The 13,329-nt window shown below is 46.2% G+C and overlaps 6 non-coding genes across 6 annotated transcripts; all 6 read left to right on the plus strand.

The window, feature by feature from the left end:
• The first annotated feature begins 541 nt into the window (after positions 1 to 541).
• LOC130332178 (U2 spliceosomal RNA) lies at positions 542 to 732 on the plus strand. Its single transcript, XR_008874911.1, has one exon. It is a non-coding gene; the product is annotated as a U2 spliceosomal RNA (small nuclear RNA).
• A 2,094-nt stretch (positions 733 to 2,826) lies between these two features.
• On the plus strand, positions 2,827 to 3,017 carry LOC130332179 (U2 spliceosomal RNA). The gene has a single exon (XR_008874913.1). It is a non-coding gene; the product is annotated as a U2 spliceosomal RNA (small nuclear RNA).
• A 2,104-nt stretch (positions 3,018 to 5,121) lies between these two features.
• LOC130332180 (U2 spliceosomal RNA) lies at positions 5,122 to 5,312 on the plus strand. Its single transcript, XR_008874914.1, has one exon. It is a non-coding gene; the product is annotated as a U2 spliceosomal RNA (small nuclear RNA).
• A 2,090-nt stretch (positions 5,313 to 7,402) lies between these two features.
• LOC130332047 (U2 spliceosomal RNA) lies at positions 7,403 to 7,593 on the plus strand. Its single transcript, XR_008874802.1, has one exon. It is a non-coding gene; the product is annotated as a U2 spliceosomal RNA (small nuclear RNA).
• A 2,087-nt stretch (positions 7,594 to 9,680) lies between these two features.
• LOC130332048 (U2 spliceosomal RNA) lies at positions 9,681 to 9,871 on the plus strand. Its single transcript, XR_008874803.1, has one exon. It is a non-coding gene; the product is annotated as a U2 spliceosomal RNA (small nuclear RNA).
• Positions 9,872 to 11,963: 2,092 nt separating this feature from the next.
• On the plus strand, positions 11,964 to 12,154 carry LOC130332049 (U2 spliceosomal RNA). Its single transcript, XR_008874804.1, has one exon. It is a non-coding gene; the product is annotated as a U2 spliceosomal RNA (small nuclear RNA).
• The last annotated feature ends 1,175 nt before the right edge of the window (positions 12,155 to 13,329 follow it).

Genomic DNA, 13,329 nt, shown 5'->3' on the forward strand with positions numbered 1-13,329 from the left:
TTGTGATGTCACCTAGAACCTTCACAGCAGCGACAGCTTTATGAGGAGCATCAGCACTGCTCTGCCTGAGCAGAACCATCACCGCCATAGGTTGTCAAATAACCCGGGTTTAACCCACACAGGTAAGTCCAATGGGGTGCAGGCATGTCCTCTATGCTTACAGCTTCCCGTGGGTGTTGGTTTGATACCGTTTGGGGACAGCCAAGGAGGCATCTGCAGGCAACAAAGGTAGGTGTGTGCTTGTGTGTGTGTTTCCTATGCAGATCCTAAGCCCAGTGTCACATGCAAGTAGGAGGAGTAAGAAGGGTTCCTGGCAAATCCGGGTTATGGATTGCATTTAAAAAGGCCCCGTGGGAGTGCAATGGGCCCCTGTCTTGCTGCTTAGCAATAATGGTATGGGTTTAGGTTCTGCTGTGTGTACTGGTGGTTGACTGCCCCCCAGCCCAGAGTGTGCATGGAAAATTGTCTGGCAGCCTCCCTGACAGCAAGCAGTGATAGTGCCCATGAAGGGCACCTTGTTGGGCCCGCCCCTTTCACGGTTATCGCTTCTCGGCCTTTTGGCTAAGATCAAGTGTAGTATCTGTTCTTATCAGTTTAATATCTGATACGTCCCCTATCTGGGGACCATATATTAAATGGATTTTTGAGAACGGGGGCCGATTTCGAAGCTTGCTTCCGTCGCCCTATGCATTGACCCGATATGGCAGTATCTTCGGGTACAGTGCACCACCCCCTTACAGGGTTAAAAAGAAAGATTCCTACTTTCATTGCTACCTGCTTGCTGGCTAGCCAGCTAGCCAGCCCTGTGGGCCTTGCTGCTGCTGCAGCCAAAAAACAAAAGGTGGTGCTGCTGCTGCTTCTGCTGCTTCTGCTTCTGCTTCTGCTTGTGTCTGGCCGCTGTTGGAGCGTCCAGGCACAGGACTTCTGCTGCTGCTGACTAAATGGCCTCCTTAATTGGATCATTTGAGTAGCCAGCACACCTGTGCAGGTAGGGCATGACATGATAGGCAGCTGCCTTGATAGCGGGTGGGTGCTGAATGTTCCTAATTGACAAAATAAGATTAATGCTTATGAAGAAATATAAAATCTCATCCCTTCCCCAATATCGCGCCACACCCCTACCCCTTAATTCCCTGGTTGAACTTGATGGACATATGTCTTTTTTCGACCGTACTAACTATGTAACTATGTAACATAACATGGGGGGGGGGGGGTCTCCTGGCTGTTCACACAGGTGTGTCATTGCTGTACATTGACCATGCATTGCTTCTGTGGTATTGCAAAGGCAAAGACAAATGCTTCCAGCCATCCATTGCACTAATGGATTGGTCATCAGCTGGCTGTCTATGTCCCGCATCAATATAGACCAAAGTACAGAGGGTTAGGCTATGCTATTGTGCACCTACCTGATGCATCAGAAGGTGCGAGGCCCTTGCTAAATTCTGTGCACAGACTTTGAGATCTATACTTTAGACTGTATCTAAACCTGCTCCAACATGGACTGACATTCTGGCCTACTTTCAGCCGATGCGACTTGTCTGTCGCTGAACAGTCGCTTTTTATGTATTCAGCACCTATGTATAATGTTGTAAAAATGCTCTAGAAGCTAAAGTCGCAGAAATGTCACACATATTTGGCCTGCAACTTTCTGTGCGACAAATTCAGACAGGAAAAATCAGTATAAATCCTTAGAAAATTATCCCCCAGTGTCTCCATCTGCTGGCGGTATTGAATAAGCATTGCTGCACTGATGGGGTATGCATTAGACGAAAAAAAAGAAGAAAAAGAAGAATAATACGCCCAGAAAAGAGGCGAAAAGGAGAAAAACGTAAAAAAACGTGAAAAAAAAGTAAGAGGAAGAGAAGGGAAAAAAAGGTGGAAATGGGTTTAAAAGTGATTTCGGCGGAGAAATATATATATATATATATATATATATATATATATATATATATACGCGCACACACACACATATATATAAACGTATTCTCCGTTGAGATATTGCAGCCGCTGCTGTGTCCAGGCCCAGGAGCCTTAGCACTGTGCTGTGATGTCACTCAATACCACTGACATCACTAGGTGTAAACAACATCTCTCCTTTGCTGTGTATGTGACTATGGAGCTGTTTGGTGATGTCGTCTATTATGGCCTTCATAGAAGCAACAGGAGATTGTTGCATCCATCTAGAACCCTCAGAACTACAGTGCTATGATGTCACTCACTTCCACAGGCCTTGCAGAGTGTAAACAACAACAACCCAGCTTTGTTGTGTATGTAACCATAGGGATTTGTGATGTCACCTAGAACCTTCACAGCAGCGACAGCTTTATGAGGAGCATCAGCACTGCTCTGCCTGAGCAGAACCATCACCGCCATAGGTTGTCAAATAACCCGGGTTTAACCCACACAGGTAAGTCCAATGGGGTGCAGGCATGTCCTCTATGCTTACAGCTTCCCGTGGGTGTTGGTTTGATACCGTTTGGGGACAGCCAAGGAGGCATCTGCAGGCAACAAAGGTAGGTGTGTGCTTGTGTGTGTGTTTCCTATGCAGATCCTAAGCCCAGTGTCACATGCAAGTAGGAGGAGTAAGAAGGGTTCCTGGCAAATCCGGGTTATGGATTGCATTTAAAAAGGCCCCGTGGGAGTGCAATGGGCCCCTGTCTTGCTGCTTAGCAATAATGGTATGGGTTTAGGTTCTGCTGTGTGTACTGGTGGTTGACTGCCCCCCAGCCCAGAGTGTGCATGGAAAATTGTCTGGCAGCCTCCCTGACAGCAAGCAGTGATAGTGCCCATGAAGGGCACCTTGTTGGGCCCGCCCCTTTCACGGTTATCGCTTCTCGGCCTTTTGGCTAAGATCAAGTGTAGTATCTGTTCTTATCAGTTTAATATCTGATACGTCCCCTATCTGGGGACCATATATTAAATGGATTTTTGAGAACGGGGGCCGATTTCGAAGCTTGCTTCCGTCGCCCTATGCATTGACCCGATATGGCAGTATCTTCGGGTACAGTGCACCACCCCCTTACAGGGTTAAAAAGAAAGATTCCTACTTTCATTGCTACCTGCTTGCTGGCTAGCCAGCTAGCCAGCCCTGTGGGCCTTGCTGCTGCTGCAGCCAAAAAACAAAAGGTGGTGCTGCTGCTGCTTCTGCTGCTTCTGCTTCTGCTTCTGCTTGTGTCTGGCCGCTGTTGGAGCGTCCAGGCACAGGACTTCTGCTGCTGCTGACTAAATGGCCTCCTTAATTGGATCATTTGAGTAGCCAGCACACCTGTGCAGGTAGGGCATGACATGATAGGCAGCTGCCTTGATAGCGGGTGGGTGCTGAATGTTCCTAATTGACAAAATAAGATTAATGCTTATGAAGAAATATAAAATCTCATCCCTTCCCCAATATCGCGCCACACCCCTACCCCTTAATTCCCTGGTTGAACTTGATGGACATATGTCTTTTTTCGACCGTACTAACTATGTAACTATGTAACATAACATGGGGGGGGGGGGGGGGGTCTCCTGGCTGTTCACACAGGTGTGTCATTGCTGTACATTGACCATGCATTGCTTCTGTGGTATTGCAAAGGCAAAGACAAATGCTTCCAGCCATCCATTGCACTAATGGATTGGTCATCAGCTGGCTGTCTATGTCCCGCATCAATATAGACCAAAGTACAGAGGGTTAGGCTATGCTATTGTGCACCTACCTGATGCATCAGAAGGTGCGAGGCCCTTGCTAAATTCTGTGCACAGACTTTGAGATCTATACTTTAGACTGTATCTAAACCTGCTCCAACATGGACTGACATTCTGGCCTACTTTCAGCCGATGCGACTTGTCTGTCGCTGAACAGTCGCTTTTTATGTATTCAGCACCTATGTATAATGTTGTAAAAATGCTCTAGAAGCTAAAGTCGCAGAAATGTCACACATATTTGGCCTGCAACTTTCTGTGCGACAAATTCAGACAGGAAAAATCAGTATAAATCCTTAGAAAATTATCCCCCAGTGTCTCCATCTGCTGGCGGTATTGAATAAGCATTGCTGCACTGATGGGGTATGCATTAGACGAAAAAAAAGAAGAAAAAGAAGAATAATACGCCCAGAAAAGAGGCGAAAAGGAGAAAAACGTAAAAAAACGTGAAAAAAAAGTAAGAGGAAGAGAAGGGAAAAAAAGGTGGAAATGGGTTTAAAAGTGATTTCGGCGGAGAAATATATATATATATATATATATATATATATATATATATATATATATATACGCGCACACACACACATATATATAAACGTATTCTCCGTTGAGATATTGCAGCCGCTGCTGTGTCCAGGCCCAGGAGCCTTAGCACTGTGCTGTGATGTCACTCAATACCACTGACATCACTAGGTGTAAACAACATCTCTCCTTTGCTGTGTATGTGACTATGGAGCTGTTTGGTGATGTCGTCTATTATGGCCTTCATAGAAGCAACAGGAGATTGTTGCATCCATCTAGAACCCTCAGAACTACAGTGCTATGATGTCACTCACTTCCACAGGCCTTGCAGAGTGTAAACAACAACAACCCAGCTTTGTTGTGTATGTAACCATAGGGATTTGTGATGTCACCTAGAACCTTCACAGCAGCGACAGCTTTATGAGGAGCATCAGCACTGCTCTGCCTGAGCAGAACCATCACCGCCATAGGTTGTCAAATAACCCGGGTTTAACCCACACAGGTAAGTCCAATGGGGTGCAGGCATGTCCTCTATGCTTACAGCTTCCCGTGGGTGTTGGTTTGATACCGTTTGGGGACAGCCAAGGAGGCATCTGCAGGCAACAAAGGTAGGTGTGTGCTTGTGTGTGTGTTTCCTATGCAGATCCTAAGCCCAGTGTCACATGCAAGTAGGAGGAGTAAGAAGGGTTCCTGGCAAATCCGGGTTATGGATTGCATTTAAAAAGGCCCCGTGGGAGTGCAATGGGCCCCTGTCTTGCTGCTTAGCAATAATGGTATGGGTTTAGGTTCTGCTGTGTGTACTGGTGGTTGACTGCCCCCCAGCCCAGAGTGTGCATGGAAAATTGTCTGGCAGCCTCCCTGACAGCAAGCAGTGATAGTGCCCATGAAGGGCACCTTGTTGGGCCCGCCCCTTTCACGGTTATCGCTTCTCGGCCTTTTGGCTAAGATCAAGTGTAGTATCTGTTCTTATCAGTTTAATATCTGATACGTCCCCTATCTGGGGACCATATATTAAATGGATTTTTGAGAACGGGGGCCGATTTCGAAGCTTGCTTCCGTCGCCCTATGCATTGACCCGATATGGCAGTATCTTCGGGTACAGTGCACCACCCCCTTACAGGGTTAAAAAGAAAGATTCCTACTTTCATTGCTACCTGCTTGCTGGCTAGCCAGCTAGCCAGCCCTGTGGGCCTTGCTGCTGCTGCAGCCAAAAAACAAAAGGTGGTGCTGCTGCTGCTTCTGCTGCTTCTGCTTCTGCTTGTGTCTGGCCGCTGTTGGAGCGTCCAGGCACAGGACTTCTGCTGCTGCTGACTAAATGGCCTCCTTAATTGGATCATTTGAGTAGCCAGCACACCTGTGCAGGTAGGGCATGACATGATAGGCAGCTGCCTTGATAGCGGGTGGGTGCTGAATGTTCCTAATTGACAAAATAAGATTAATGCTTATGAAGAAATATAAAATCTCATCCCTTCCCCAATATCGCGCCACACCCCTACCCCTTAATTCCCTGGTTGAACTTGATGGACATATGTCTTTTTTCGACCGTACTAACTATGTAACTATGTAACATAACATGGGGGGGGGGGGGGGTCTCCTGGCTGTTCACACAGGTGTGTCATTGCTGTACATTGACCATGCATTGCTTCTGTGGTATTGCAAAGGCAAAGACAAATGCTTCCAGCCATCCATTGCACTAATGGATTGGTCATCAGCTGGCTGTCTATGTCCCGCATCAATATAGACCAAAGTACAGAGGGTTAGGCTATGCTATTGTGCACCTACCTGATGCATCAGAAGGTGCGAGGCCCTTGCTAAATTCTGTGCACAGACTTTGAGATCTATACTTTAGACTGTATCTAAACCTGCTCCAACATGGACTGACATTCTGGCCTACTTTCAGCCGATGCGACTTGTCTGTCGCTGAACAGTCGCTTTTTATGTATTCAGCACCTATGTATAATGTTGTAAAAATGCTCTAGAAGCTAAAGTCGCAGAAATGTCACACATATTTGGCCTGCAACTTTCTGTGCGACAAATTCAGACAGGAAAAATCAGTATAAATCCTTAGAAAATTATCCACCAGTGTCTCCATCTGCTGGCGGTATTGAATAAGCATTGCTGCACTGATGGGGTATGCATTAGACGAAAAAAAAGAAGAAAAAGAAGAATAATACGCCCAGAAAAGAGGCGAAAAGGAGAAAAACGTAAAAAAACGTGAAAAAAAAGTAAGAGGAAGAGAAGGGAAAAAAAGGTGGAAATGGGTTTAAAAGTGATTTCGGCGGAGAAATATATATATATATATATATATATATATATATATATATATATACGCGCACACACACACATATATATAAACGTATTCTCCGTTGAGATATTGCAGCCGCTGCTGTGTCCAGGCCCAGGAGCCTTAGCACTGTGCTGTGATGTCACTCAATACCACTGACATCACTAGGTGTAAACAACATCTCTCCTTTGCTGTGTATGTGACTATGGAGCTGTTTGGTGATGTCGTCTATTATGGCCTTCATAGAAGCAACAGGAGATTGTTGCATCCATCTAGAACCCTCAGAACTACAGTGCTATGATGTCACTCACTTCCACAGGCCTTGCAGAGTGTAAACAACAACAACCCAGCTTTGTTGTGTATGTAACCATAGGGATTTGTGATGTCACCTAGAACCTTCACAGCAGCGACAGCTTTATGAGGAGCATCAGCACTGCTCTGCCTGAGCAGAACCATCACCGCCATAGGTTGTCAAATAACCCGGGTTTAACCCACACAGGTAAGTCCAATGGGGTGCAGGCATGTCCTCTATGCTTACAGCTTCCCGTGGGTGTTGGTTTGATACCGTTTGGGGACAGCCAAGGAGGCATCTGCAGGCAACAAAGGTAGGTGTGTGCTTGTGTGTGTGTTTCCTATGCAGATCCTAAGCCCAGTGTCACATGCAAGTAGGAGGAGTAAGAAGGGTTCCTGGCAAATCCGGGTTATGGATTGCATTTAAAAAGGCCCCGTGGGAGTGCAATGGGCCCCTGTCTTGCTGCTTAGCAATAATGGTATGGGTTTAGGTTCTGCTGTGTGTACTGGTGGTTGACTGCCCCCCAGCCCAGAGTGTGCATGGAAAATTGTCTGGCAGCCTCCCTGACAGCAAGCAGTGATAGTGCCCATGAAGGGCACCTTGTTGGGCCCGCCCCTTTCACGGTTATCGCTTCTCGGCCTTTTGGCTAAGATCAAGTGTAGTATCTGTTCTTATCAGTTTAATATCTGATACGTCCCCTATCTGGGGACCATATATTAAATGGATTTTTGAGAACGGGGGCCGATTTCGAAGCTTGCTTCCGTCGCCCTATGCATTGACCCGATATGGCAGTATCTTCGGGTACAGTGCACCACCCCCTTACAGGGTTAAAAAGAAAGATTCCTACTTTCATTGCTACCTGCTTGCTGGCTAGCCAGCTAGCCAGCCCTGTGGGCCTTGCTGCTGCTGCAGCCAAAAAACAAAAGGTGGTGCTGCTGCTGCTTCTGCTGCTTCTGCTTCTGCTTGTGTCTGGCCGCTGTTGGAGCGTCCAGGCACAGGACTTCTGCTGCTGCTGACTAAATGGCCTCCTTAATTGGATCATTTGAGTAGCCAGCACACCTGTGCAGGTAGGGCATGACATGATAGGCAGCTGCCTTGATAGCGGGTGGGTGCTGAATGTTCCTAATTGACAAAATAAGATTAATGCTTATGAAGAAATATAAAATCTCATCCCTTCCCCAATATCGCGCCACACCCCTACCCCTTAATTCCCTGGTTGAACTTGATGGACATATGTCTTTTTTCGACCGTACTAACTATGTAACTATGTAACATAACATGGGGGGGGGGGGGGTCTCCTGGCTGTTCACACAGGTGTGTCATTGCTGTACATTGACCATGCATTGCTTCTGTGGTATTGCAAAGGCAAAGACAAATGCTTCCAGCCATCCATTGCACTAATGGATTGGTCATCAGCTGGCTGTCTATGTCCCGCATCAATATAGACCAAAGTACAGAGGGTTAGGCTATGCTATTGTGCACCTACCTGATGCATCAGAAGGTGCGAGGCCCTTGCTAAATTCTGTGCACAGACTTTGAGATCTATACTTTAGACTGTATCTAAACCTGCTCCAACATGGACTGACATTCTGGCCTACTTTCAGCCGATGCGACTTGTCTGTCGCTGAACAGTCGCTTTTTATGTATTCAGCACCTATGTATAATGTTGTAAAAATGCTCTAGAAGCTAAAGTCGCAGAAATGTCACACATATTTGGCCTGCAACTTTCTGTGCGACAAATTCAGACAGGAAAAATCAGTATAAATCCTTAGAAAATTATCCCCCAGTGTCTCCATCTGCTGGCGGTATTGAATAAGCATTGCTGCACTGATGGGGTATGCATTAGACGAAAAAAAAGAAGAAAAAGAAGAATAATACGCCCAGAAAAGAGGCGAAAAGGAGAAAAACGTAAAAAAACGTGAAAAAAAAGTAAGAGGAAGAGAAGGGAAAAAAAGGTGGAAATGGGTTTAAAAGTGATTTCGGCGGAGAAATATATATATATATATATATATATATATATATATATATATACGCGCACACACACACATATATATAAACGTATTCTCCGTTGAGATATTGCAGCCGCTGCTGTGTCCAGGCCCAGGAGCCTTAGCACTGTGCTGTGATGTCACTCAATACCACTGACATCACTAGGTGTAAACAACATCTCTCCTTTGCTGTGTATGTGACTATGGAGCTGTTTGGTGATGTCGTCTATTATGGCCTTCATAGAAGCAACAGGAGATTGTTGCATCCATCTAGAACCCTCAGAACTACAGTGCTATGATGTCACTCACTTCCACAGGCCTTGCAGAGTGTAAACAACAACAACCCAGCTTTGTTGTGTATGTAACCATAGGGATTTGTGATGTCACCTAGAACCTTCACAGCAGCGACAGCTTTATGAGGAGCATCAGCACTGCTCTGCCTGAGCAGAACCATCACCGCCATAGGTTGTCAAATAACCCGGGTTTAACCCACACAGGTAAGTCCAATGGGGTGCAGGCATGTCCTCTATGCTTACAGCTTCCCGTGGGTGTTGGTTTGATACCGTTTGGGGACAGCCAAGGAGGCATCTGCAGGCAACAAAGGTAGGTGTGTGCTTGTGTGTGTGTTTCCTATGCAGATCCTAAGCCAGTGTCACATGCAAGTAGGAGGAGTAAGAAGGGTTCCTGGCAAATCCGGGTTATGGATTGCATTTAAAAAGGCCCCGTGGGAGTGCAATGGGCCCCTGTCTTGCTGCTTAGCAATAATGGTATGGGTTTAGGTTCTGCTGTGTGTACTGGTGGTTGACTGCCCCCCAGCCCAGAGTGTGCATGGAAAATTGTCTGGCAGCCTCCCTGACAGCAAGCAGTGATAGTGCCCATGAAGGGCACCTTGTTGGGCCCGCCCCCTTTCACGGTTATCGCTTCTCGGCCTTTTGGCTAAGATCAAGTGTAGTATCTGTTCTTATCAGTTTAATATCTGATACGTCCCCTATCTGGGGACCATATATTAAATGGATTTTTGAGAACGGGGGCCGATTTCGAAGCTTGCTTCCGTCGCCCTATGCATTGACCCGATATGGCAGTATCTTCGGGTACAGTGCACCACCCCCTTACAGGGTTAAAAAGAAAGATTCCTACTTTCATTGCTACCTGCTTGCTGGCTAGCCAGCTAGCCAGCCCTGTGGGCCTTGCTGCTGCTGCAGCCAAAAAACAAAAGGTGGTGCTGCTGCTGCTTCTGCTGCTTCTGCTTCTGCTTGTGTCTGGCCGCTGTTGGAGCGTCCAGGCACAGGACTTCTGCTGCTGCTGACTAAATGGCCTCCTTAATTGGATCATTTGAGTAGCCAGCACACCTGTGCAGGTAGGGCATGACATGATAGGCAGCTGCCTTGATAGCGGGTGGGTGCTGAATTCCTAATTGACAAAATAAGATTAATGCTTATGAAGAAATATAAAATCTCATCCCTTCCCCAATATCGCGCCACACCCCTACCCCTTAATTCCCTGGTTGAACTTGATGGACATATGTCTTTTTTCGACCGTACTAACTATGTAACTATGTAACATAACATGGGGGGGGGTCTCCTGGCTGTTCACACAGGTGTGTCATTGCTGTACATTGACCATGCATTGCTTCTGTGGTATTGCAAAGGCAAAGACAAATGCTTCCAGCCATCCATTGCACTAATGGATTGGTCATCAGCTGGCTGTCTATGTCCCGCATCAATATAGACCAAAGTACAGAGGGTTAGGCTATGCTATTGTGCACCTACCTGATGCATCAGAAGGTGCGAGGCCCTTGCTAAATTCTGTGCACAGACTTTGAGATCTATACTTTAGACTGTATCTAAACCTGCTCCAACATGGACTGACATTCTGGCCTACTTTCAGCCGATGCGACTTGTCTGTCGCTGAACAGTCGCTTTTTATGTATTCAGCACCTATGTATAATGTTGTAAAAATGCTCTAGAAGCTAAAGTCGCAGAAATGTCACACATATTTGGCCTGCAACTTTCTGTGCGACAAATTCAGACAGGAAAAAATCAGTATAAATCCTTAGAAAATTATCCCCCAGTGTCTCCATCTGCTGGCGGTATTGAATAAGCATTGCTGCACTGATGGGGTATGCATTAGACGAAAAAAAAAGAAGAAAAAGAAGAATAATACGCCCAGAAAAGAGGCGAAAAGGAGAAAAACGTAAAAAAACGTGAAAAAAAAGTAAGAGGAAGAGAAGGGAAAAAAAGGTGGAAATGGGTTTAAAAGTGATTTCGGCGGAGAAATATATATGTATATATATATATATATATATATATATATATATATATATATACGCGCACACACACACATATATATAAACGTATTCTCCGTTGAGATATTGCAGCCGCTGCTGTGTCCAGGCCCAGGAGCCTTAGCACTGTGCTGTGATGTCACTCAATACCACTGACATCACTAGGTGTAAACAACATCTCTCCTTTGCTGTGTATGTGACTATGGAGCTGTTTGGTGATGTCGTCTATTATGGCCTTCATAGAAGCAACAGGAGATTGTTGCATCCATCTAGAACCCTCAGAACTACAGTGCTATGATGTCACTCACTTCCACAGGCCTTGCAGAGTGTAAACAACAACAACCCAGCTTTGTTGTGTATGTAACCATAGGGATTTGTGATGTCACCTAGAACCTTCACAGCAGCGACAGCTTTATGAGGAGCATCAGCACTGCTCTGCCTGAGCAGAACCATCACCGCCATAGGTTGTCAAATAACCCGGGTTTAACCCACACAGGTAAGTCCAATGGGGTGCAGGCATGTCCTCTATGCTTACAGCTTCCCGTGGGTGTTGGTTTGATACCGTTTGGGGACAGCCAAGGAGGCATCTGCAGGCAACAAAGGTAGGTGTGTGCTTGTGTGTGTGTTTCCTATGCAGATCCTAAGCCCAGTGTCACATGCAAGTAGGAGGAGTAAGAAGGGTTCCTGGCAAATCCGGGTTATGGATTGCATTTAAAAAGGCCCCGTGGGAGTGCAATGGGCCCCTGTCTTGCTGCTTAGCAATAATGGTATGGGTTTAGGTTCTGCTGTGTGTACTGGTGGTTGACTGCCCCCCAGCCCAGAGTGTGCATGGAAAATTGTCTGGCAGCCTCCCTGACAGCAAGCAGTGATAGTGCCCATGAAGGGCACCTTGTTGGGCCCGCCCCTTTCACGGTTATCGCTTCTCGGCCTTTTGGCTAAGATCAAGTGTAGTATCTGTTCTTATCAGTTTAATATCTGATACGTCCCCTATCTGGGGACCATATATTAAATGGATTTTTGAGAACGGGGGCCGATTTCGAAGCTTGCTTCCGTCGCCCTATGCATTGACCCGATATGGCAGTATCTTCGGGTACAGTGCACCACCCCCTTACAGGGTTAAAAAGAAAGATTCCTACTTTCATTGCTACCTGCTTGCTGGCTAGCCAGCTAGCCAGCCCTGTGGGCCTTGCTGCTGCTGCAGCCAAAAAACAAAAGGTGGTGCTGCTGCTGCTTCTGCTGCTTCTGCTGCTTCTGCTGCTTCTGCTTCTGCTTGTGTCTGGCCGCTGTTGGAGCGTCCAGGCACAGGACTTCTGCTGCTGCTGACTAAATGGCCTCCTTAATTGGATCATTTGAGTAGCCAGAACACCTGTGCAGGTAGGGCATGACATGATAGGCAGCTGCCTTGATAGCGGGTGGGTGCTGAATGTTCCTAATTGACAAAATAAGATTAATGCTTATGAAGAAATATAAAATCTCATCCCTTCCCCAATATCGCGCCACACCCCTACCCCTTAATTCCCTGGTTGAACTTGATGGACATATGTCTTTTTTCGACCGTACTAACTATGTAACTATGTAACATAACATGGGGGGGGGGGGGGTCTCCTGGCTGTTCACACAGGTGTGTCATTGCTGTACATTGACCATGCATTGCTTCTGTGGTATTGCAAAGGCAAAGACAAATGCTTCCAGCCATCCATTGCACTAATGGATTGGTCATCAGCTGGCTGTCTATGTCCCGCATCAATATAGACCAAAGTACAGAGGGTTAGGCTATGCTATTGTGCACCTACCTGATGCATCAGAAGGTGCGAGGCCCTTGCTAAATTCTGTGCACAGACTTTGAGATCTATGCTTTAGACTGTATCTAAACCTGCTCCAACATGGACTGACATTCTGGCCTACTTTCAGCCGATGCGACTTGTCTGTCGCTGAACAGTCGCTTTTTATGTATTCAGCACCTATGTATAATGTTGTAAAAATGCTCTAGAAGCTAAAGTCGCAGAAATGTCACACATATTTGGCCTGCAACTTTCTGTGCGACAAATTCAGACAGGAAAAATCAGTATAAATCCTTAGAAAATTATCCCCCAGTGTCTCCATCTGCTGGCGGTATTGAATAAGCATTGCTGCACTGATGGGGTATGCATTAGACGAAAAAAAAGAAGAAAAAGAAGAATAATACGCCCAGAAAAGAGGCGAAAAGGAGAAAAACGTAAAAAAACGTGAAAAAAAAGTAAGAGGAAGAGAAGGGAAAAAAAGGTGGAAATGGGTTTAAAAG

Source organism: Hyla sarda, unplaced genomic scaffold (assembly GCF_029499605.1).
Source record: "Hyla sarda isolate aHylSar1 unplaced genomic scaffold, aHylSar1.hap1 scaffold_369, whole genome shotgun sequence".
NCBI classification, from domain to species: domain Eukaryota; kingdom Metazoa; phylum Chordata; class Amphibia; order Anura; family Hylidae; genus Hyla; species Hyla sarda.